This window comes from Mustela nigripes, chromosome X, assembly GCF_022355385.1.
Source record: "Mustela nigripes isolate SB6536 chromosome X, MUSNIG.SB6536, whole genome shotgun sequence".
In the NCBI taxonomy this organism is placed as follows: Eukaryota; Metazoa; Chordata; class Mammalia; order Carnivora; family Mustelidae; genus Mustela; species Mustela nigripes.
This window is the reverse complement of record NC_081575.1, coordinates 84,472,864-84,497,163: the sequence shown is the minus strand read 5'-3', so window position 1 is coordinate 84,497,163 and position 24,300 is coordinate 84,472,864. Positions and strand designations below refer to the sequence as shown.

At 35.6% G+C, this 24,300-nt stretch overlaps 1 pseudogene; it reads left to right on the top strand.

Annotated features, from left to right (window-relative positions):
- The first annotated feature begins 23,388 nt into the window (after positions 1–23,388).
- On the top strand, positions 23,389–23,917 carry LOC132007839 (nucleoplasmin-3-like; annotated as a pseudogene).
- Positions 23,918–24,300: the final 383 nt, after the last annotated feature.

Below are 24,300 nucleotides of genomic sequence, written 5' to 3'. Positions count from 1 at the left end.
TAGTCAAGGAGGGTTGATGACGGGTTTTAGTGTCCTCAGGTTGCCATAAAGCAATACAATTGATGGGGTAGCTTAAACAACAAGAACTTATTTTCTGGAGGTTAAGAAAATCAAGGTGCCAGCATGCTCAGGGGCTAGTGAGGGTCCTTTATCTGGCTTCTAGATGACTGTCTTCTTGGTTGGCTTGCTGATCTCATCTAAACCTAATTATCTTCCAAAGTCTCCACTTCCAATACCACCCCTGAATGTTGAGGGCTTTAACACAGGAATTTGGGATACACTATTCAGTCCAGCAAGAAGCAATGCACTCTATATTAGGTTTGTTACATAATTTTGCATTGAGTTTCTCTAAAAGACTAAACACATTAGCTCATTATGCTTTTCTAAAGCATTAAGTTAGTGCTCAAGGAATACTAACACCACACACTAAGTTTGAAATACTAATGATATATTCCTTAGGACAAAAGGATGTCTTGGTTGCTTCCAAATTTTGGCAATTACAAACAAAACTGCTGCAAACATCTGTGTGCAGGTTTTCGTGAGAACGTAAGTTTTCAGGTCCTTTGAGTAAGTATCAAGGAGTGCAGTAGTCAGATCAAATAGTTAAGAAAATATTTAGTTTTATAAGAAGCCACCAAACTGTCTTCCAAAGTGGCTGTACCACTTTACATTCTCACCAGTAATGAATAAGTGTTCCTGCTGCTCCACATCCTCGCCAGCATTTAGTGTTATCAGTGATCCCCATTTTTTACATTCTTAGACATAGGTAGTAGTATCTCCGTTGTGGCTTTAATTTACATATCCCTGGTGATATATGATGTGGAGTATTTTTTCATACAATTCTTTGCCCTCTGCATATTCTTTTTGATGGTGTCTATAAATATCTTTTACTATTTTTAATTGCTTTTTTAATTGTTGGTTTCTAAGAGATCATGGTATATTTTAGATAATAGTCCTTTATCAGAAGTCTCTTTCTTTTTTTTTAATTTATTTTTTATTTTCAGCATAACAGTATTCATTATTTTTTCACCAGACCCAGTGCTCCATGCAATCCGTGCCCTCCATAATACCCACCACCTGGTACCCCGACCTCCCACCCCCGCCCCTTCAAAACCCTCAGATTGTTTTTCAGGGTCCATAGTCTCTCATGGATCACCTCCCCTTCCAATTTCCCTCAACTCCCTTCTCCTCTCTATCTCCCCACGTCCTCCATGCTATTTGTTATGCTCTACAAATAAGTGAAACCATACAATAATTGACTCTCTCTGCTTGACTTATTTCACTCAGCATAATCTTTTCCAGTCCCATCCCTGTTGCTACAAAAGGATGGGTAGTCATCCTTTCTGATGGAGGCATAATACTCCATAGTGTATATGGACCACATATTCCTTATCCATTCTTCCGTTGAAGGGCATCTTGGTTCTTTCCACAGTTTGGCGATTGTGGCCATTGCTGCTATAAACATTGGGGTACACCTGGGGATAAAAATATATGTTTATAAAAAATTAAAAATTAAAAAAAAAACATTGGGGTACAGATGCCCTTCTTTTCACTAGATCTGTATCTTTGGGGTAAATACCCAGTAGTGCAATGGCAGGGTCATAGGGAAGTTCTATTTTTAATTTCTTGAAGAATCTCCACACTGTTCTCCAAAGAGGCTGCACCAACTTGCATTCCCACCAACAGTGTAAAAGGGTTCCCCTTTCTCCACATCCCCTCCAACACATGTTGTTTCCTGTCTTGCTAATTTTGGCCATTCTAACTGGTGTAAGGTGATATCTCAATGTGGTTTTAATTTGAATCTCCCTGAGGGCTAGTGATGATGAACATTTTTTCATGTGTCTGATAGCCATTTGTATGTCAGAAGTATCTTTCTAAAAATATTTTCTCCTACTCTATGGCTTGTCTTCTCATTTTCTGGAATTATCTTTTGCAGAGCAGAATTTTTCAATTTATTTTTTATGTTTGTTTTTAGCTTCTTAGAAACATCTTTATTCCAAGTGTTCTTTAACACTTCACTACATGCATTACTGAGTGGAGATCACTTCTATTCACTGAAATAACACTGTGCTGAATACAATTTGAAATTAGTTCAGGGGCGCCTGGGTGGCTCAGTGGGTTAAGCCGCTGCCTTCGGCTCAGGTCATGATCTCAGGGTCCTGGGATAGAGTCCCACATCGGGCTCTCTGCTCAGCAGGGAGCCTGCTTCCTTCTCTCTCTCTGCCTGCCTCTCCATCTACTTGTGATTTCTCTCTGTCAAATAAATACATAAAATCTTAAAAAGAAAAAAAAATTATGTTCATTTAAAAAAATCTTCAATAAAACAGTTTTTTACACTTCGCCACAACATACATTAAAGAATGGATGTGAGTTCAATTCACTGATATAAAACTGTTCTGAATGAAGTTTGTAAGTAGCTTGTTATAAACATTTTATTACAAGTATCTTTTCTTTCCAGTTTTATTAAGAAAGAATTGGCATACAATGCTGTATAAGTTTACGACATACAACATGATGGTTTGATTTACATATATTGTGAAATGATTACCATGATAGCTTCAGGTAACACCTATCTTTTAGTATCAATAAAAGAAAAAGCGGGGGAAAGGCAAATATTTTCTCCTTGTGATGAGAACTCTTAGGATTTACTCTCGTAACAACTGTCCTATATATTCTCACAGTAGGGTTAGCTAGTCATTGTGTTGCATGTTATATCCCTAGTACTTACTTACCTTACAACTGGAAGTTTGTACCTTTTGACCACCTTCCTCCACTTCCCCTCTGCCTCTGGTAACTATAGTTCTGATTTCTTTTTCTATGTGTTTGGGTTTTTGTTTTTTCCACATATAAGAGAGATCATATAGTATTTGTCTTTCTCTAACTTGTTTCACTTAGCATAAATAATGTCTTCAAGTTCCATCCATGTTGTTGCAAATGGTAGGGTTTTCTCATTGTTGTGACTGAATAATATTCCACTGAGTGTGCATGCGTGTGTGTGTGTGTGTGTGTGTGTGTGTGTATAATCAATTTCTTTATCCCTTTGTTCATCCATGGACTCTTAGATTGTTTCCATGTCTTCGTTATTGTAAATAATGCTGCAATGAACATAAGGGTGCAGTTACGTTTTTGAGTTTGTGTTTTTATTTCCTTTGGATATATTCCCAGAAGTAGAATTGCTGAATCATATGGTAGTTCTATTTTTAATTTTCTGATGATCTCCACACTGTTTTCCACAGTGGCTCTACCAGTTTGCATTCCCACCAACAGTTCACAAGGGTTCCCTTTTCTACACATCCATGCCAGCATTTGTTATCTCTTATCTTTTTGGTGATGGCCATTCTAACTGAGATGAGATGTTTTCTCATTGTGGTTTTAATTTGCATTTCCCTAATGTCTAGTGATATTGAACATCTTTTCCTATACCTGTTGGTCTTTCATCTTTGGACAAACATCTATTCTGGTACTTTGCCCATTTTTAAAATTGTGTTTTTCTTGTGTTGTTTATGTTATTTTATTTGCTATCAAGTCGATGAGTTCTTTTTTTTAACTTGAGTTGACATATAATGTCACGTTAGTTTCAGATATAAAACATGTTTCAACAACTCTATACATTATGCTCTGCTCACCATAAGTGTAGCTATGATCCATCACCATGCAAGACTAGTATAATACCATTGTCTATATTCCCTATGCTGTACCTTTTATTCCAGTGATTTATTTATTCCATAACTAGAAGCCTATATCTCCCTTTCCCCATTCTCGCATTTTGCCTATCCCTCCTCTCCTTGCCTGTGGCAATCACCAGTTTGTTTTCTGCATGTATAGTTCTGAATCAGCTTTGTGTTTATTTATTCATTTGTTGTTTCTCACATTCCACATATAAGTGGAACTGTATTATGTTTGTCTTTCTTTGTCTGCACTTCTTTCACTTTCACCTCTAGCTCCATCCAGGTTGTTGCAAATGGCAATATCTCATTCTTTTTTTATGGCTGAGTAATATCCAATTGTATAAACTAGACACATAGATTATTGGAACAGAATGGGGGCCAGGGATAACCCCATGCATATGTAATCAATGAATCTATAAATGGTCAAAGAGTCTTTTCAATAAATTATGCTAGGAAAACTGGAAAGGTACATTCAAAAGAAGGATACTGAACCACTTTCTTACACCATACACAATCTGAGGGGTTTGAAGTGGCGGGGGGTGGGAGGTTGGGGGAACCAGGTGGTGGGTATTAGAGAGGGCACGGATTGCATGGAGCACTGAGTGTGGTGCAAAAATAATGAATACTGTTATGCTGAAAATAATTTTTTTAAAAAAAAGAATACTTCTGTAAAAGTTCACGAAATAAACAGTTTCTGTAAAAAAAAAAAAAACTAAAAAGGTGTAAATGTGAGACCTGAAACCATAAATTTCCTAGAGGAGAGAACAGGCAATAATATCTTTGACATCAGCTATAGCAATACTTTTCCAGATATGTCTCCTAAGGCAAGGGAAGCAAAAGCAAAAATAAATAATTAGAACTACATCAGAATAAAAAGCTTTTCCATAGCAAAGGAAACCATCAACAAAATAAAAAAGACAACCTACTGAATGGGAAACAATATTTGCAAACCATATAGGGGTTAATATCCGAAATATATAAAGAACTTATGCAACTCAACACCAGAAAAACAAATAATCCAATTAAAAATAGGCAGAGGACCCAAATAGACATTCTTCCAAAGAAGACACACAGATGGCCAACAGACATATGAAAAGATGCTCAACATCATTAATCATCAGGGAAATGCAAATCAAAACCACAATGACTTCGAGTTCTTATATATTTTGGATATTAACTCCTTATCAGATATATGGTTTGCAAACACTTTTCCTATTTTTTAGGTTGTTTTTTCATTTTGTTTACAGTTTCTTCTGCTGGGTGGAAGTTTTTAGTTTGATGTAGTCCCACTTATTTATTTTTGCTTACATTCGTTGGGCTTTAGGTATCATACCCAAAAAATCATTACTAAGACCCATGTCAAGGAGATTTTTTTCCTATGTTTTCTTCTAGGAGTTTCATGGTTTTGGGTCTTACATTTAAGTACTTAATCCATTTCATGTTATTTTTTGTGAGTGGTGTCAGATATGGGTCCAATTTCATTCTTTTACATGTGATATCCAATTATCCCAGCACCGTTTGTTGAAAAGAACATCTTTTCTCCATTGAGTATTCTTGGATCTCTTGTCAGGTATTAGTTGACTGTATATTCTTGGGCTTATTTCTGGGGTCTCTATTCTGTTCCACTTGTCCATTTGTCTGTTTTTAGGCCAGTACCATACTGCTTTGATTATAGCTTTAGAGTATAACTTGAAATCAGAGAGTATGGTGTATACTGTCAGTTCTTCTCAGTATTTCTTTGAATATTCAAGGTCTTTTGTGATTCCCTATAAATTTTAGGATTTTTTTTTCTGCTTCTGTAAAAAATGCCATTGGAATCTGAATAGGGATTGCATTGAATCTATAGATGGTTTCTAGTAGTATTGACATTTTAACAATTCTAATTTTTCCATTTATTTTAGTCTTCTTCAACTTCTTTCACTAGTGTCTTATAGTTGTCAGAGTAGAGATCTTCTACCTCCTTAGTTAAATTTATTCCTAAGTATTTTACTATTTTTCATGCTATTATAAATGGGACTGATTTCTTTGTTTCTTTCTCAGATAATACACTGGTAATGTACAGAAATGTTACTGATTTTTGTATGTTGATTTTGTATCTTGCACACTTTTTAATTCATTGATGACATCTAATAGTTTTCCAATAATATTTTCTAGAAGTCAAATCATATCATCTGCAAAAAGACAATTTTGCTTCTTCTTTTCTAATTCTAATATCTTTTATTTCTTTCTCTTGCCTAATTTTTCTAGCTAGGACTTCTAGCTAAAATCAATCTATACTGAATAACAGTAGTGAGAGTGTTCCTCTCGTTAGAGGAAAAGCTTTCAACTTTACACCATTAAGTATGTTGTTAGTTGTGGACTTGTCATATACGGGCTTTATGTTTTGAGATATGTTCTTTCTATACCTAAATTGTTAGAGTTTTTTTTATCATGAATGGATGTTGAATTTCACCAAATATTTTTTCTGCATCTATTGTGATGATCCATATAATTGGTTTTTTTCATTCTATTTATGTGATGTATCACTTTGACTGATTTGCATATGTTGAACCATATTTGCATCCCAGGGATAAATTCACTTGATCATAGTATATGATCCTTCCAATGTGCTGCTAAATTTGATTTGCTAGTATTTTCTTGAGAATTTTTGCATCTATATTCATCAGCGATATTGGTCTGTAGTTTTCTAGTGGTGTCTTTTTCTGGTTTTGGTATCAGGATAATCTTGCCTCATAAAATGAATTTAGGAATATTCCCTTATCTTTGATGTTTTGGATGAATTTGAGAAGAATTTGTGTCAATTCTTCTTAAATGTTTGGCAAAATTTACCAGTGAAACTATCTGGTCCCGTGATTTTCTTCACTGGGAGGTTTTTGATTACTGATTCAGTCTCCTTATTAGTAATTGGTCTATTCAAACTTTTCTATTTCTTCCTGATTCAGTCTTGGTAAGTTGTATGTTTTTAAGAATGTTTTCATTTCTTTTAGGTTGTCCAGTTTTTTGTGTATAGTTGTTCATAAAAGCCTTTTATGACCATTTGAATTTCTGTAGTATCAGTTATAATGTCTCTTTTTTCATTTATGATTTTGTTGATTTGGGTCCTTCTCTTTTATATTTATTTAGTTTAACTAAAGCTTTGTCAATTTCGTTTATCTTTTCAAAGAATAAACTTTTAGTTTGGTTATTCTTTTCTATTGTTTTCTTTTTATTTTATTTTTTTTTCAGTGTTCCAAAATTCATTGTTTATGTACCACACCCAGTGCTCCATGTTTTCTCTTTGTTCTCTATTTCATTTATTTCTGCTCTAATTTTTATTTTTCCTTTCTTCTGATAACTTTATGCTCAGTTTGTTCTTTTTCTAGTTCCTTAAGACCTAGAGTTAGGTTACTTATTTAGGATCTTAAATGCTTGTTAATGTACGCATTTTTTTGCTGTGAACTTCTCTCTTAGAATTGCATTTGCTACATCCCACAAGTTCTAGTATGTTGTGTTTCCATTTTCATTTGTCCACAGAAGTTTTTATCTCCACTCTAATTTCTTCTTTGATCCATTGGTTATTCAAGAGAGTGTTGTTTAATTTCCATGTGTCTGTAAATTTTCCAGTTTTCCTCTTATTTTTGATATCTACTTTCATGCCATTTTGCTCAGAGAAGATACTAGGTATGATTTCAATCTTGGATTTCCTAAGATATATTTTGTATTCTAACATATGGCCTAACCTATGAAATGTTCCATGTGTACTTGGGAAGAATGTATATTCTGCAATTGTTGGTTAAAATGTTCTGTCTATGACTATTAGGTCCTTTTGGTCTATAGTGTTTTTCAGATCTGCTGTTTCCTTATTGGTTATCTACCCAGACAATCTATTGTTGAGAGTGAAGTATTAAAGTCTTCAGCTATTACTGTATTACCATTTATTTCTCCCTTTAGCTCTGTTAGTTTTTGCTGTATATAATTAGGTGTTCCAGTGTTAAGTGCATAAATATTTGCAATTGTTATGCCTTCTTGATATATTGGCTTTGTCATTATGTAATGATCTTCTTGTCTCTTTTCACAATTTTTAGTCTAAAGTCTATTTTGTCTGATAGAAGTATAGCTACTTCTGCTTTTTGGGGGTAGGCGGTTGTTGTCATTTGCTTGAAATGTCTTTTTCCATCCTTTCACTGTCAGTCTATGTATAACTTTAATGCTAAAGTAGGTCTCTTGCAAGCAGGGTATTATTGAATCTTGCTTTTTTATTCAGTTAGCCATTCTGTCTTTTAATTGGAGAATTTAATTCATTTACTTTTAAAGTAATTATTGATAAATAAGGACTTAACTATTGCCATGTTGTTCATTGTTTTCTGGTTGTTTTGTAGATCTGTTGTTCCTTGTTTCTTATCCTAGTGTCTCTTTTTTGTTTTGATGTCCTTTGGTATCAGTATGCTTTATTGTATTCTTTTGTTGTGTTTACTGTGGTTTTTATTGTACTTTTTTGTAATTACTACAGGATTTTACCTTGTGTTTACAATGAAGCTAACAAAATATCTTAAACTTATAACATGCTATTAAACTGATAACAACTCAAAAAATTCATAAACTTTACTCTTTTACTTCTCATATTTTGGTTATTGCAGTTGCAATTTACATGTTTTCTGTATTGTGTAACTAATGATAGATTATTATAGTTATGGTAATTTTTACTACATTCATTTTTTTTAACTTTTAAACTAGAGTTGCAAGTTGAATTATGTACCACTATGACTGTATTGCAAAATCTATAACTGTGTAACTACCAGTACCAGTGAGATTAGCCCTACCTTTTGATGTTCTTATGGTGTTAATTAACATTTTTTTTTACTTCTATTCAAAGAACTGCCTTTATTGTTCCTTATAAGGCAGGTCTGGTGGTAATGAACTCTTTTAGCTTTTGTTTATTTGAGAAAGTCTTTATCTTTTCTTTGTTTTTGAAGGACATCTTCACCAGGTATAGGATTCTTGCTTGACAGTTATTTTCTTTGAATATTTTGAATATGTCATTGCATTCTCTCCTGGCCTGAAGGGTTTCTGTTAATAAATCTGCCTCATGGGGGTTCTCTTGTATGTAACTTTTCTTTTTCTTGCTGTTCTTAAAATTCTTTCTTTGTGTTTGACTTTTGAATTTAATTGTAATGTATCCTGGTGCACCCCTTAAATTCAGGTTCAACCTATTTTGGGTCCTTTAGGCTTCATGGATCTGGATATCCATTTTTTCCTCTAGAGAATCAACTTGTTTCCAGTCATTATTGCTTTAAATATACTACCTTATGTCCCTTCCTTTTTCTCTTCTCTTTCTGGAATTCCCATAATACAAATATTCTTTCTTTTCATATTGATCCATAATTCCCATAGGCTATTTTCATTCTTTTTTCTTTTTGCTCCTCTGTGTAATTTCCACTGTCGTATCTCCCAGGTTGCTGACTCTTTTACATAATCAACTCTACTTCTAAAACTCTCTATTGAATTTTTCAGTTCAGTTATTACATTTTTAAACTTTTCTGTGTTTTTTTTTGATGGTTTGCTATTTATTTCTTTGTTGAACTTCTCATCTTTTTCATGCATCATTTTCCTAATTTTGTTTAGCTATGTTTGTTTTTTCTTTTAGTTCACTAAACTTCCTTAAGAGAATTAATCTGAATTCTCTGAGAGTCCATAGATCTCCATTTCTTTAAGATCAATCATTGGAGCTTTATTAGTTTCCTTTGGTGGTTTCATATTTAATTGGTTTTTCATGATCCTTTATTCCTTACATTGATACCTGTACACTTGAATAATTAGGATCCTCTTCCAGACTTTAAAGGTTTCCTTTAGCAGAGACAGTTCACCAGTTAGCTCAGTTTGGGTATCTGGGTGTGTCTTCTGGTAATGTCCTTGGGACTGCTATTATGGCCTATCTGTGAGCAAGACAAGTATTTGAGCTCTGAGGACAGAAATGGGTGTTCCACTGACTGAGAACAGTTAGATAGGACTCCTGACTTGGTTCTGTAACTAAGTGAAGATGTAGTATTAGCGTCACAGTTGCCTAGATTCTCCAGTAAAGCTGACTAGATGATTGGGACTGGGTACTATATTCAATAATGTGGTTATGAATTAGCTTCCCTGTACTGGCAGCACAGTAGGATAAGACTCAGGGCCTATACAGTTTATTGTTTGGGGACCCAAATTAGGCCAGAGCTACTGGCCTCACTATATTACTTCGGTCAGGTGAGGCCACCAGTTTTTCTCTGCAGGTAGTGGAAGCCACTGGCTGTGCTCTCTGTTTAAGTGTTACTGTATATAAGCCTGTTGAATGGATTATGAAGCTTCCCATATGCTCTGGTTAGGTTCCCTGGTCAGACAGGCTGAAGGCTCTATTCAGTGATGAAGAAGGCTATAAATTAGATTCCCTGCCCAGGTGCAGTGGGAGAAGTCATTCTAAGGCTGGTAAAGCTTTATGTTTGTCGTCTCAACTCAAGCTGACCAATACGCCAAGTTTCCTGATTGAACAAGGCCCCTGGCTTTCTTCTACAAACTATCAGCTCTTCCTGCCCACTTCTTGGCTTGAGTGATTCTGGATTGCACCGCTTCCAGGAGTTATCACTAGCTCTTCTGGTCAGAAGAACCAGAAGACCCTCTCCACAGAGGGTGGGACTGTGACTAAGCTTCTCACTTGGGTGTGGGCAAAACTCTTCATTTGAGGATCCAAATCTGGCAGATCTCATCCTATGAAGTTCCTTGTCAGAATGTGTCTCTGACTAGGTTCTGCAGAAGAGCAATGCCACTAGGTTAGGCTTACTACTTTGGGCACTGCAGATATGAACTTGGTCTGCCAAGATCCATGTGCTGATTGTTTTAATCCACTTCCCCTTTCTCTGTCACAGTCAGATGCCCAGCAGTTGAGCCCCATACATTTCCATGAAATCCCTATGTTACAAGATCAGAATAGCAGCTATTGCTAAGAACCCACAGGGCTGGGGGTAGGGACTGGTTGTCCCCCTGTGTTCTCTCTTCCTTCAGAAACTGGAGGCTTAGGAGGGACCTCTCTGCATAGTGCTCTGAAGGAGGGGAAATGTGGTCAATATACAGCCACTCATTTTACCCTTCTAACACAGTCTGTCTTGGTTCCTGTGATGCAGGCATGTGCTTCAACCCCACCACCATGTACTATAATTCCCTCAGTGGTGTCTTGTTCTTGAAAACTTGTTAACTCTCCTTCTTGTGACAGAGAAGGAAGTCAGGAACAACCTATGTCAACATCTTGGTGATGTCCCTCAGAAATTTCTAATTTTAATAAACTTTAGCTTATTTTCCAAAAGATTAATTTATTGATTGATTTGAGATGGGGAGGCAGGGGGAGAGGGAGGGAGAGAATCTTAAACAGACACCTTGCTGAGCAAGGAACCCAATGCAGGGCTTGTTCTCACTACTCTGAGATCAGAACCTGAGCTGAAACAAAGAGTCAGAGGCTTAACTGACTGAGCCACCTAGGTGCCCCAGCATTTTTTTTAATAAAGTTTAGCTTATCAACAATTTCTTTCAGAGATCCTATCTTTGGTGTTATATCTAAAAAGTCATCAACATACCCAAAGTAATCTGGGTTTTCTCTTATGTTTCCTCTTCTAGGAGTTTTATAGTTTTGCATTTTACATTTAAGTCTATAATGCATTTTGAGTTAATTGTTGAGAACAATGTAAGGGCTATGTCTAGATTCATTGTTTTACATGTGGATGTGCAATTCTAGAACCACTTGTTGAAGACTATCTTCATTCCATTGTATTGCCTCTGTTCCTCTGTCAAATATCAGTTGACCCAATTTGTATGTACCTATTCCTAGGCTCTCTATTCTGTTCCATAGATCTATTTGTATATTCTCTTGCCAATACCACACTGTCTTGATTTCTGCAGTTCTATAGTAAGTTTTGAAGTTGGGTAATGGAAGTTCTCCAACTTTGTTCTTCAATATTGAGTTAGATGTTTTAGGTCTTTTGCTTCTCCATATAAACTTTATTTATTTTTTTACGACAGAGAGAGATAGCAAGAGAGAGAACACAAGCACAGGGGAGCTGGAGAGTGAGAAGTAGGTTCCCTGCCAAGCGAAGAGCCCAATATGGGGCTTGATCCCACGATGCTGGGATCATGACCCGAGCCAAAGCCTGATGCCCAACATCTGAGCCACCGAAGAGCCCTTCCGTATAAACTTTAGAATCAATTTGTTGATAGCCACAAAATAACTTGCTGGGATTTTTATTGGGACTGTATTGACTGAATAGATCAAGTTGGGAAGAACTGACATCTTGATAATATATTGTCTTCCTATCCATGAGTACAAAATATCTCTTCATTCATTTAGTTTTTTCATTTCATTTATCAAAGTTCTGTGATTTTCATCATATAGATCTTACATATGTTTTGTTAGATTTATAACTAGGTATTTCATTTTGGGGGTGCTAATATATAAATGCTATTGTTTTTAATTTCAAATTTCATTTGTTCATTGTTGGTATCATGAAAGTGGCTTTTGTAAATTAATTTTGTATCCTGCAACATTGGTATTATCATTTATTAGTTCCAAGAGTTTTTGGTTGATTCTTTAGGATTTTCTACATAGACAATCATGACATCTGTGAACAAAGATAGTTTTATTTTCCCTTCCCAATCTATATGCCTTTTATTTCCCTTTCTTGTGTTATTGCATTAAGTAGAAATTCCAGTATAATATTGGAAAGGACTGGTGTGAGTGGACGTTCTTGCTTTGTACCTGATCCTAGTGGGAATGCTTCTAGTTTCTCCCATTGAGTATGACATTAGCTGCAGGATTTTTGTAGATATTCTTATCAAGTTGAGAAAGTTACCCTCTATTCATAGTTTACTATGAGTTTTTATCATGAATGGATCTTGAATTTTTTTTTTAAGATTTTATGTATTTATTTGACAGAGAGAAATCACAAGTAGATGGAGAGGCAGGCAGAGAGAGAGAGGAAAGCAGGCTCCTCGCTGAGCAGAGAGCCCGATGCGGGGCTCAATCCCAGGACCCTGAGATCATGACCTGAGCTGAAGGCAGCGGCTCAACCCACTGAGCCACCCAGGCACCCCTGGATCTTGAATTTTGTCAAATATTTTTTTCTGCATCTATTCAAGTGATGGATTACATTAATTAATTTTTGAGTGTTTAACCAACTTTACATACCTGGCATAAATTCCACTTGGTCCTGGTGTGGAATTCTTTTTATACATTGTTGGATTTAATTTGTTAATATTTTATTGAGGATTTTTGCATCCATGTTCATGAGAGATATTGGTCTGTAGTTTTCTTATAATGTCTTTATCTGGTTTTGGTTTTAGGGCAATGTTGGTCTCTTAGAATGAGTTAGGATATATCTTTTTGCTTATATTTTCTGAAAGAAATTATGGAGAATTGGTATTATTTCTTCCTTAAATGTTTGGTAAAGTTCACCAGTGAATCCATCTAGGCTTAGTGTTTTTCTGATTTGGAGATTATTAATTATTGATTCAATTTCTTTAATTTCTTTAGGTGTATTCAGAGTATTTATTTCTTCTTGTGAGAGTTTTGGCAAATTGTATCTTTTAAGTACAATTTGAAATACAAATTGGTAGGTGTCCTCTGGGTTATCACAGTTGAGGGCATAGAGTTATTCAGAACATTTCTTTATTATCTTTATTATGTCCATAGACTCTGTAGTGATGTCTGCACTTCCATTTCTGACATTAATAATTTCTGTCCTCTTTTTTCTCAGTTGTTCTGGCTAGAGGCTTACCAATTTTATATACCTTTTCAAAGAAGGAACTTTGGATATCATTGATTTTTTTCTATTGATTTCTTATTTTCATTTTCATTAATTCCTGACTAATTTTTATTATTTCTGTTCATCTGCTTACTTTGGATTAAATTTGCTCTCCTTTCTCTAGCTTCCTAAGGTGGACATTTAGATTACTGATTTTAGATCTTTTAAATATATGCATATATTAAATACATACATTAAAAAAGAAGCACTGCTTTTGCCACATCCCACAAATTTTGATAAATTGTGTTTTCATTTTTATTTAATTCAAAATATTTTAAAATTTTTTTGAGGTTTCTTTGACCCATGTATGATTTAAACATACGTTGTTTAATCTCAATGTATTTGGGGTAATGCCTCTTTAAAAAATAAATGAAAGAAGACAGTTAAGTGAAAACATTTTGTTGTAATCTGTTATAGCCCAGCTCCCAATCAAAGCTCTCAAAATAAATGGAAATTTGAGAATATAATTTTTGTCTCAATTCTGGACTTCCATATTTAACAGCATACTTCTTTCCATACCCAGGAGCAGAGCACTCATGAAATGCAGGGCAAGATCATCTAACTTGAGGATGGAATTTTATTACAATAAATTTTAAAAGAATCAGCATAGCTGCTGTGTGCAATGTGCAGGACTAGAATATGTGAAATTCAGTTTGGCCTCCATTATAATTAACACTGTAGAAGAGATTATATTTATTATTATTATTGTTGTTATTGTTATTATTCAAGTGTTAATACACATATTTTTAAACCCATTCTAATCTGGTAACAGCTGATCATGGAAAGATGAATTACTTATTTTCTTTAGCTATTTATATTATGACTGAAAAATAACATTATTTCACTTAATTAGAGGAATGAACTAGCATGAATCAGTTATAAAAATTAAAAAATAAGTAAGTTTAGTATTCATCATTTAACTATTTTGTATCTCATTTTAATGGAAGAGAAAGTTAGCCTTTTCTCCTTCCCTCAGTTGTGATTTCACTGTAGACTGAAAGATAATAAATAAGCCATTTCTGGGCTTTCTTTTTTGATGAGAAAAGATTTTAAAAAGCTATTGCTTAAAGCATCTTTCTCTTGTATGAGGAACAAATAAAGCAGAATCTGGTGATTAGACTATATTTGCAACATTTGTTTGTTAAGCCTGGAACTTTTTAGAAACAAGTATACAATTATTCATCTAATCTAAACTTTGCATTTTTCTGTTTTCAGGTCAAACTCCAAGAGTTTGAGGTCGAATTTTGATGGAGGGCCCAGATGTCCTCAGCTGTCATGAGGAATACTTACCATATTTGCTTGCATATTTTCTCCATTATATTGGCAGATACTTAGTTACTGACATAGAAAAAAGAGGTGGATTAAGGAGTCAATCTATCAATCACTGTAGCCTATGGCCAATATTACCCTTGACTTGCGTGATCCAAGGCTTTCAGCTTTACTGTATTTTTTTAGAAAGAAGACATTGTTTCACAGGCGACTAATAAAACAATAATAAGGATGGTAGGAATAAGAAGAAAAATAACAGATACCTATTGAGCACCTACTACCCAACTACAGAAGCATGTACACACACACACACACACACACACACACACACATACGCACACATTCTGCCTCTTCTTTCCACCATAGTTGTTATCACCTCCTCACATATCCATTTTCCTCCCTGTTGGTGAAAAAATGGAAAAGGGGCTTATTGATGCCTACAGAAGTTTTGAGATGCATCGGTTTGCTATGATATTATCACAGGTATGGAAATGTAGCTTTAACTAATGGTTCCTTAGCTTTGACCAAATGTTTGCACCATTATGTAAGGCATTGCTTACACTTCAAGAAGGACCAGCAAGGGAAGAAACGATGCAAAGAATCTGCTCGAAGTTTGGGAGAAAAAAATGTCTTTGTTAGTTAGAGACTTAACCTCTCTCCCAAACATCAAGAACAAAAAAATAACAGCCCTATTAATAGAATAAATGTGGAAATACTGCCAGGACTGAAAATCCCAGCCCATAGCAACTGCCAGTTTTAGGGAACTTCCAGTGGGTAAGTTCCAGAGGGAACTACGGATATTTGCCCCCAGCAAAAATTAGGGGGAAAATAAGTTCCCTTACCTATTGTTAATTGCCAAAATGCTTATCAAGCCTTTTCAATACAAGAGCTTCTTGGGACGTTTACACATATATGGAGAGAAAAAAAGAGGCAATGACAGTGTTTAGTTTTTTTATTACCTTTCATAGTTTTCTCAAGTATAACAAATGCTGACTATCTCTGAGGAATAAACTGTAAGGTTTGAAAAACTGGACACCAAAAAGATGCATCTTCTTCATCTTTGCCAGGTTAAGATGATCCAAATTGCTCCTTCTATTTCAAATGTCTGTGGATGCCCCTGAATAGACAGATTCACAGGCCATGTGTAACTAGACCTAGTTGTGTTGCTGGGCTTGGATAAAACATTTTTATTAAGCCCTCTTCTGTGTTCCATGGCACTATTGCTGAACTGAGTTGCTGTGCTGATCAATCAATTTAATAATCAATACATTTAAAACAATGGTTTTGTTTTTTTTGGTTGAGTTGGTTGTTTATTTTACTAAATCAACTTGCTACATTAGGGCCAGAGGGAAAAGGTTGCATGCTCACCTAGAAAAAAATGTGAGAAAAATTGTCATATTCTCACAATTGATGAGACCATCACTTTTTTTTTTAATTCCCAAAGTCTTTTTTTAAAGATCTATTCATTTATTTGACAGAGAGAGAGAGGACAAGTAGGGGGAGGGACATAGGGAAAGAATCTTGAGCAGGCTCCCCACTGAGGGCAGAGCCGAATGTGGGGCTCAATCCCATGACCCATGAGATCATGACCTGAGCTGAAACCAAGAGTTGGTGGCTTAAGTAACAGAGCCACTCAGGCACCCCAAGATCATCACTTTTTTATAGTGAAAAATCCATACAGTTTGGGTTTCTCTAAAATGATTATTGAACATTTTTAAACTACTCACTTTCATGCTCAACACCAAGTTATAGGCATGCAAAATTGAACAAACCATTGAAATTTTTGCCCTCATGAAGTTTATAGTTTAGATGACAGGAAGAGGCTTTGCATAAATAGACAAATAAATAAATATATACAAATGATGAGTGCAATTTACTTTATATTTATAAAATGAAAAAAAGCATTTTTAAAAAGGAATGCAAAGTATCTTTATTTTTTTTCCTTTTTCCCTTCCTTCCTTCCCTCTTTCCATCCCTCCTTCCTTTCTTCCCTTTCTCCTTCCCTCTTTCCTTCCTCCTCCTTTTGTTACTTTATTGGAGAATGTATAGATTGAAAGAGGTTATAATATATAAATATGAAGTAAACCTAAGAGACAACATGAACCGTTTCTTCGAGCAGAAAGCATGGGAAGAAGAATAACAGGGCATAAGAAAAGAAGTGGAGTAGGAAGGAAAAAACACCTAGGACCCCATGAATTCCATTTAATATAAATGATAATAGAAATTAATGGCATAGGTTGGTAAGCTTAGAAAAATAAATCCAGAGGAAGGAAATCACTTAAGAAAGAATTTTCTTAATTTTTTTGGAAATGAAGAGTTTCATTTTGTTTTGGGTTGGGTTTAGGTTTTCTTTTTAAAGATTTATTTGAGAGAGTGTATATGCAGGTGGTGAGGGGTGGGGCAGAGGGAGAGGAAGAGAGAGAATCCCAAGCGGACTTTCTGCCCAGCAGGAAGCTGGATGGGGGGTTCGATCTCACGACCCTGAGATCATGGTCTGAGCTGAAATCAAGAGTCAGATGCCTAACTGACTGAGCCACCCATGTGCCCCTGCTTTGTTTTGTTTTTAAACTGTTCTCATGAAGTATATTTTATTAGCAGAATTTTGGATGAAGTAATTAATTACTGGCTCAGAGGAATGAAATGTAATGCCCATGGTCACAGAGGCAGAGCTAGGTTGGGCTACCAGGTCTCCTAATGCCTAAACCGGGGTTCCTTTCACTGTATTGTTTCAATTCTAAGTAAAGAAATCTTCCCAAATGCCATGCCTTACTTTTTTTAAAGGACATTTTTAGTTTACATATGAACAACTTGTCTACAGTTTAGCTGGAGGTAGGACACTTATTTCCCATCTTTGCTGATTGCCTATGGTCACTCTCCTGGTTCCGTCCAGCCTGTACTCAGAGTTACCTATTGGGTGAGATTGGGAGAAAAAACTGGGCAGGTGCAACTCTGTACCTCCTTCCTTCCTCCTCACCCCCACGGCCCTGGGTATCTGCCTATAGAGAATAGAGAGCTTTGAGTTTCCATGGGAGAGGCCTACCACAAGCAGATAACCCACCTAAGCTTCATTCTCCAAACAGCTTTAGCAATAACAAAACTGATAATTTTATCTCATCCTTTGAGTCCTATAAGCTCAGATGGGAAAGAATAGTATAAATTATTGGTACTCCTCTAAGCCCAACATATTTTATCAAGAGACATACTTCATAGTGGTTAAAAACATGGACACTGTGTTTATATCCCAGGTCTGACATTTACTAACTGCGTGATCTTGGGTAAATTGCTCAAGTCCTCTGGACCTCTACAAAATGGGGACAATAACAGAATCTACCTGGAAGTGTTTATGTAACAATTTGAACAAAATTTTAAGCATCTGACACATAGTAACACTATATTAATGTTAGCTTTGTTTTTCTCTTAGATAAAATTAAATAGCTTTTTAGCAGTGGTTTATTATTATGTGGAAGGGACAATCTTTCAAGAAGTCTGTCAAGAAGACTGTGTCTTGTATAAAGGGACTTTTATATTACACAAATATTTCAAATATTTATTTTTATATGGAAACAATGAAGTTTATGGTTAAAAGTATGGATTCTGGAGTCAGATACCTTGGTTCAAATCTAGCCTCATGATTTACCAGTTGTGTGACTTCAGGCAAGTTATTTAAGATTGGATCTCAATTTTCTCATATGTGATATAAGGATAATGATAGTATCCACCTTAACAGATTGTCATAGAAAATGACAATATTTATAAAGTACTTATTGATCTGATATTCTTTATATTTATTAAAGAAAATAAATGCATAAAGTGGAGTGGAATTGCCAGGTCCTATGGTAGCTCTATGTTTAACCTTTTGAGAAACTGTAAGATATTTTCCAAAGCAGTTGAAACAGTTTACATTCCCACCAACAGTACATGACGGTTCCACTTTCTCCACATCTTCACCAACACTTCTTCTTGTCCATCTATTTAATTATGGCCATCCCAGTGGATGTGAATTGGTATCTCACTGTGCTTTTGACTTGCATTTCCCTGAAGTCAAATGATGTAAGCCTTTTTCATATGTTGATTGGCCATTCTTGGAGAAATGTGTATTCAGATCCTTGTGCATGAAATATCTTCTTGGAGAAATGTGTATCAGAAATATCAGAACTGGGTGGCTCAGTCATTAAGTGTCTGCCTTCGGCTCAGGTCATGGGATTGAGTCCTATGTAGAACTCCCTGCTCAGTGGGGAGCCTGCTTCTCCCTCTCCCACTCTCCCAGCTTGTGTTCCCTGTCTTGCTGTGTCTCTGTCAAATAAATAAAATCTTAAAAAAAAAAAAAAAAAGAAATATCAGAACTATCTTCCTGGTGCACATTTAAAAAAACTGGGTTATCTTTTTATTATTGAATTATAACAATTCTTTATATATTCTGGGTGCAAGTCCCTCATTAGATATATGATTGCAAATGTTTTCTCCAATTCAGTGAATTATCTTTTCCCTTTTTTTGCTTGTGTTCTTTGAAGCACAAAATTTTTCCTTTTGAAGACATCTAATTAATCCATTGTTGTTGCTGTTGTTCTCATGCTTTTGGTATCATATCTAAGAAGACTTTGCTGAACCCAATGTCATGAAGAGTTACTTCTATATTTCATCTAAGTGTTCTATAGTTTTAGTTCTTATATTTAAATTAATTATACATTTTGAATTAATTTTTTGTATACAGTGTGAGGTAGTAGTCTAATATCTTTTTTATTTATCACATGAATATCCAGTTGTTTCGGCCCCATTTGTTGAAGACTGTTCTTTCCCTATGGAATTAACTTGGTACCTTTCTTGAAAATCAATTGACTATAAATGCGAGGCTTTATTTATGGACTCCAACTCTATGCCATTGATCTCTGTGTCTATCTTCATGCCAATATTACACTTTTGATTCCTGTATCTTTGTGGTAAGCTTTGAACTCAGAAAGAATGATGCCTTCAACTTTGTTATTTTTTAATATTGATTAGACTATTATGAGGACCTTGAATTTCCAAATGAATTTTACTTACAAATTTCTGTAAAGAAAACACTTTGGATTTTCATGGGGATTGCATTAAATCAATAGATCAACTTGGGGAGTATCTTCATATAACAATATTTATCTTTTTGAATTATAAACACAGGATGACTTTCCATTTATTTACATTTTCTTTCCTTCCTTTCAACAGAATTTTACAGCTTTCAGAGTGTAAACTTCACACTTTTTTGTTAAATTTATTCCTAAGTATTTAATTATTTTTTATATTCTTTTGGTTCATTGTTAACATATGAAAATATAATTAATTTATGTATAAATTGTACCTGGCAACCTTACTGAACTTCTTTATTCTAATAGTTTTTTGTGTATACATTCCTTAAGATTTTATATATTCAAGATTGGTTCATGTAAAAATCAAAATGGTTTTACTTCCTCCTTTCTGATCCAGATGCCCTTTATTTCTTTTTTTCTTATCTAATTGCTGTGACTAGCCCCTCAAGTACAAAGTTGAAAGGAAGTAGGAAGAGTGGATACCATTGTTTTGTTTCTGATCTTAGGGAGAAAGCATTCGGTATTAATTAAGTATGATGTTACCTGTGAATTTTTAAGGATGCCCTTTATGAGAAAGAGGAAGTTCCCTTCTACTTATAGTTTGTTGGGACTTGTTATTATGAAGAGGTGTATATTATCCAATACTTTTTCTGCATTTATTGAAATGTTCATGTGGCTTTGTCCATTATTCGATCAGTATGTTATATTACATTGACTGATGTTAAAGCAACCTTGTGCTTCTGGGACAAGACCCACTTGATCATGGTATCTAATCCTTTTTATATATTGCTGGGTCCAGTTTGCTGGAAATTTGTTAAGAATTTTTGTGCCTATATTCATAAGGGATAGTGACCTGTTAATTTTATTGTCATATCCTTGGCTTTGGTATTGGGTTAATATTAGCCTGATAAAATAAGTTGGATAATGTTCCCTTGCCTTCTACTTTTTGGAAGAGTTCGTGAAGAAATAGTATTAACTCTTCTTTAAATGTTTGGTAAAATACAATAGTAAGTTTATCTGGGAACAGGTTTTTCTTTGTGTACAATTTTAAAACTACTAATTCAATCTCTTTACTTGTGACACCTCTACTCAAATTTTTCAACTTCTTCTTGAATCAGTGTTGATAATTTGTGTCTTTCTAGGAATTTTTCCATTTCATCTATGCTGTCTAACGTGTTGGCATACAGTTGTTCATAATATTTGTTCATAATCTTTTTTATTTCTGAATGATTGGAAGTAGCATTCTCTCTTTCATACCTGGTTTAGTAATTTGAGTCTTCTCTCTTTTTCCCTTGCTCAGTCTGGTTAAAAGCTTGTCCATTTTGTTGATCTCTTTTAACAACCAATTTGTGGTCTTGTTCATTTTCTTTATTGGTTTTGTACTTTCTATTTCGTTAATGTTGTCTCTAATCTTTATTATTTCCTTGCTTCTGCTTTCTTCAGGTTTAATTTTCCTTTTTTTTTTCTAGTTCCTTAAGGTGGAAGGTTAAGTTACTGATCTGAGATCTTTTTATATAGGTATTCAGAGCTATAAATTTCTCTTTAATAAGTCCTTCACTGCATCCCATAAGTTTTGGTATATTGTGTCTTCACTTTCTTTCATCTCAAAGTAAGGACTTTGTGATTTCTTCTTTGATCCATTTGTTATTTAAAAGTGTGTTACTTCATTTCCACACATTTGTGAGTTTCACAAATTATTTTTGTTGTTGGTTTCTAATTTAATTTCTTTGTGGTGAGATCATACTTTTTAGACTTCAATCATTTTAAATTTGAGTTTTTATATGACCCTGCATATGGTCTATCTTGGAGAGAGTTCTGTGTGCACTTCAAAAGAATGGGCATTCTACTGTCATTGCATGGAGTGATCTAAAGATGCTTTTTCTAGCTGACTTATAGTGTTGTTCATATCTTCCATGTTGTTGATCTTCTATTTTTTCTAGCCATTATTTGTGAGATAGCAAGACTTCAGTGGGTAAAAGAAACAATAATAACAGGAACACACATATATGGCAAAAGCTGTATGTGTATGGCAAAAGCTAACCATTCTCCCATCATTACATACTGCAAACAGTACATGCTGAAAATAACAACAATGGTGAATAAAATAGTTGGGACTACTGAGGTCAGCTTTCTCATTTCCTGCAGTCCCTAGTTAATGCCTCACTAGGACATATACTGATAGTCATGTTCCTTGATGCCCCTCACATAATTGCTTTCTTGAGTTGTTTTGTCTTTGCATCCATATACTGTACATTCTATGAAAATAAGATTAAGAGTCCACCCAGACTTGGGGCTCCATTTCTGCACCTGCCCTTCTCAGCAGTCCCTGGTGGTATAGCCCCTTTGGGCCTCTCTTTGTTCCAAGTTATTGGACTCAGAGTAATAATCTCATCTCTCAGCAAATACAGTACCACCACAATTATTAAACATGTGTTGGTGAATTCTCCGACTATTATCATTCATGGTGTACATATCTTTATTCTAATTCTATAACTATTTCCTGCTTAGCCCTCTACCCATTTACTATACTTGAAAACCATATTTAAACCTTATTACACCACCAGAGTTCATCCACCTCTGCTCCTTTTGTCCACATACATACCAGAGAGAGACATAAAACTTTGGGGATGGAGAGGAGTAAACGTGGGGAGTCCCAGAGCTTGGTGGCATAAAGGATCAGCATAGTACGCTAGTGGCAGACTTAAAAGAACAAGTCAGGTTAAATATGATGGAAGTCGGAATTCAAACTAGGAAACTGCGAAGTTCAGGGCTATAAGTTATATATTAGAAATCACAGATGAGTATGATCTCATGGTTAGTTGATTTTTGACAAGAGTGCCAAGACAATTTAATGAGAGACAGAATAGTCTTTTCAACAAATGGTGCTGAGTCAACTAAACATTCACATGCAAAAAAAAAAAAAAAAAAAAAAAAAGACAGACCTATTCAAAAGGGATTATAGGCCTCAATGTAAGAGCAAAAGCTATAAAACTCTTGGAAGAAAACAAAGGAGTAAAACCTTGAGGGGCACCTGGGTGGCTCAATGGATTAAAGCCTCTACCTTAGGCTCGGATCATGACCCCAGTGTCCTGGGATAGAGCCCCACATCTGGTTCTCTGCTCAGTCGGGAGCCTGCTTCCTCCTCTCTCTCTGTCTACTTCTCTGCCTACTTATGATCTCTGTCTGTCAAATAAATAAATAAAATCTTTGGAGGGGGGAAAAAAAAACCTTGAGTAAGGCAAAGTCTTCTTAGATATCACACCAAAAGCATAAGCAATTAAAGAAAAAATAATTAGACTTCATCAAAACTAACAACTTTTATGCTTCAACAGATGCTATTAAGAAAATGAAAATACAACTCACATAAGGGGAAAAAATATCTGCAAATAATATATCTGATAGGGACTTGTGCCCAGAGTAAATAAAGAACACTTACGATTTAACACACAAAACCAATTAAATGAATTAAAACAGATGCAAAGAATTGAATAGACATTTCTCCAAAGAAGATATACAAATGGCCAACAAGCACATGCTTACCATCATTAGTCATCAGGGAACTATAAATCGAAACCACAGTGAGACTGTAGCATGGCCACTGGCACAGCTGCTGCCTTAGCATTCTTGAATCAGGAGAGCGGGTGGAGGGCGGTCTGCAAGTCCCCGCTCTAGTAATTGTGGATAGTTTTTCCTTCAGCTGTGAAGTGTCCAGCCACACCCATTCTTTCACCTTCAAGGTAGACAAAGAGGGTGATATGGAACACTTGCTGACTTTGACCATGCTCTGCCTCACTGAGGGGGCCAAAGAGGAGCATAATGTGACGCAAAGAATGATAGAAGTCATGGCCAAAAACCATGACCACCAGTAGACTGAGAGTCCCTGTGACCAACCTCAAGTTGTCCTGCCAACTCATGCTCAGTTTGGATGATTTACAACTCCAGCCACCTGTAACACTGTTTCTGCAGTCAGGTTCTGGCCCTGTGCAAATCAGAGGCTAGCACAAGTGTTGTTATAAGCAATGACATTTCTGGGGAAGAAGACGGTGAAGAACGGAGTGAGGAGGAGGAAGCTGAGCTGTGTCCCATCCTGCCTGCCAAGAACCAGTGGTGTAGGCCCTAGCCTTCTTGGACTGGGAGGAACTCTGAATTTCTAACCTGACCGGCTTTCCCCACTTGCTTACGAGATCGAAGGTCAGGACTACACATTTTTAATATTTCTACATTTTTGGATAAAGTTTGAATGAAGTGATGTGAAGACTTTTTGGAAAAAAAACAAAAACAAAAAACAGCACAGAGTGAGATACTACTTCACACTCATTAGGGTTGCTATAATACAAAAAGATGGACAAGAATAAGTGTTGAGGGTGCCTGGGTGGCTCAGAGGGTTAAGCCTCTGCCTTTGATCAGGTCATAATCTCCAGGTCCTGGGATTGAGCCCCACATAGGACTTTCTGCTTGGCAGGGAGCCTGCTTCCTCACCCCCACCCCCATGCCTGCCTCTCT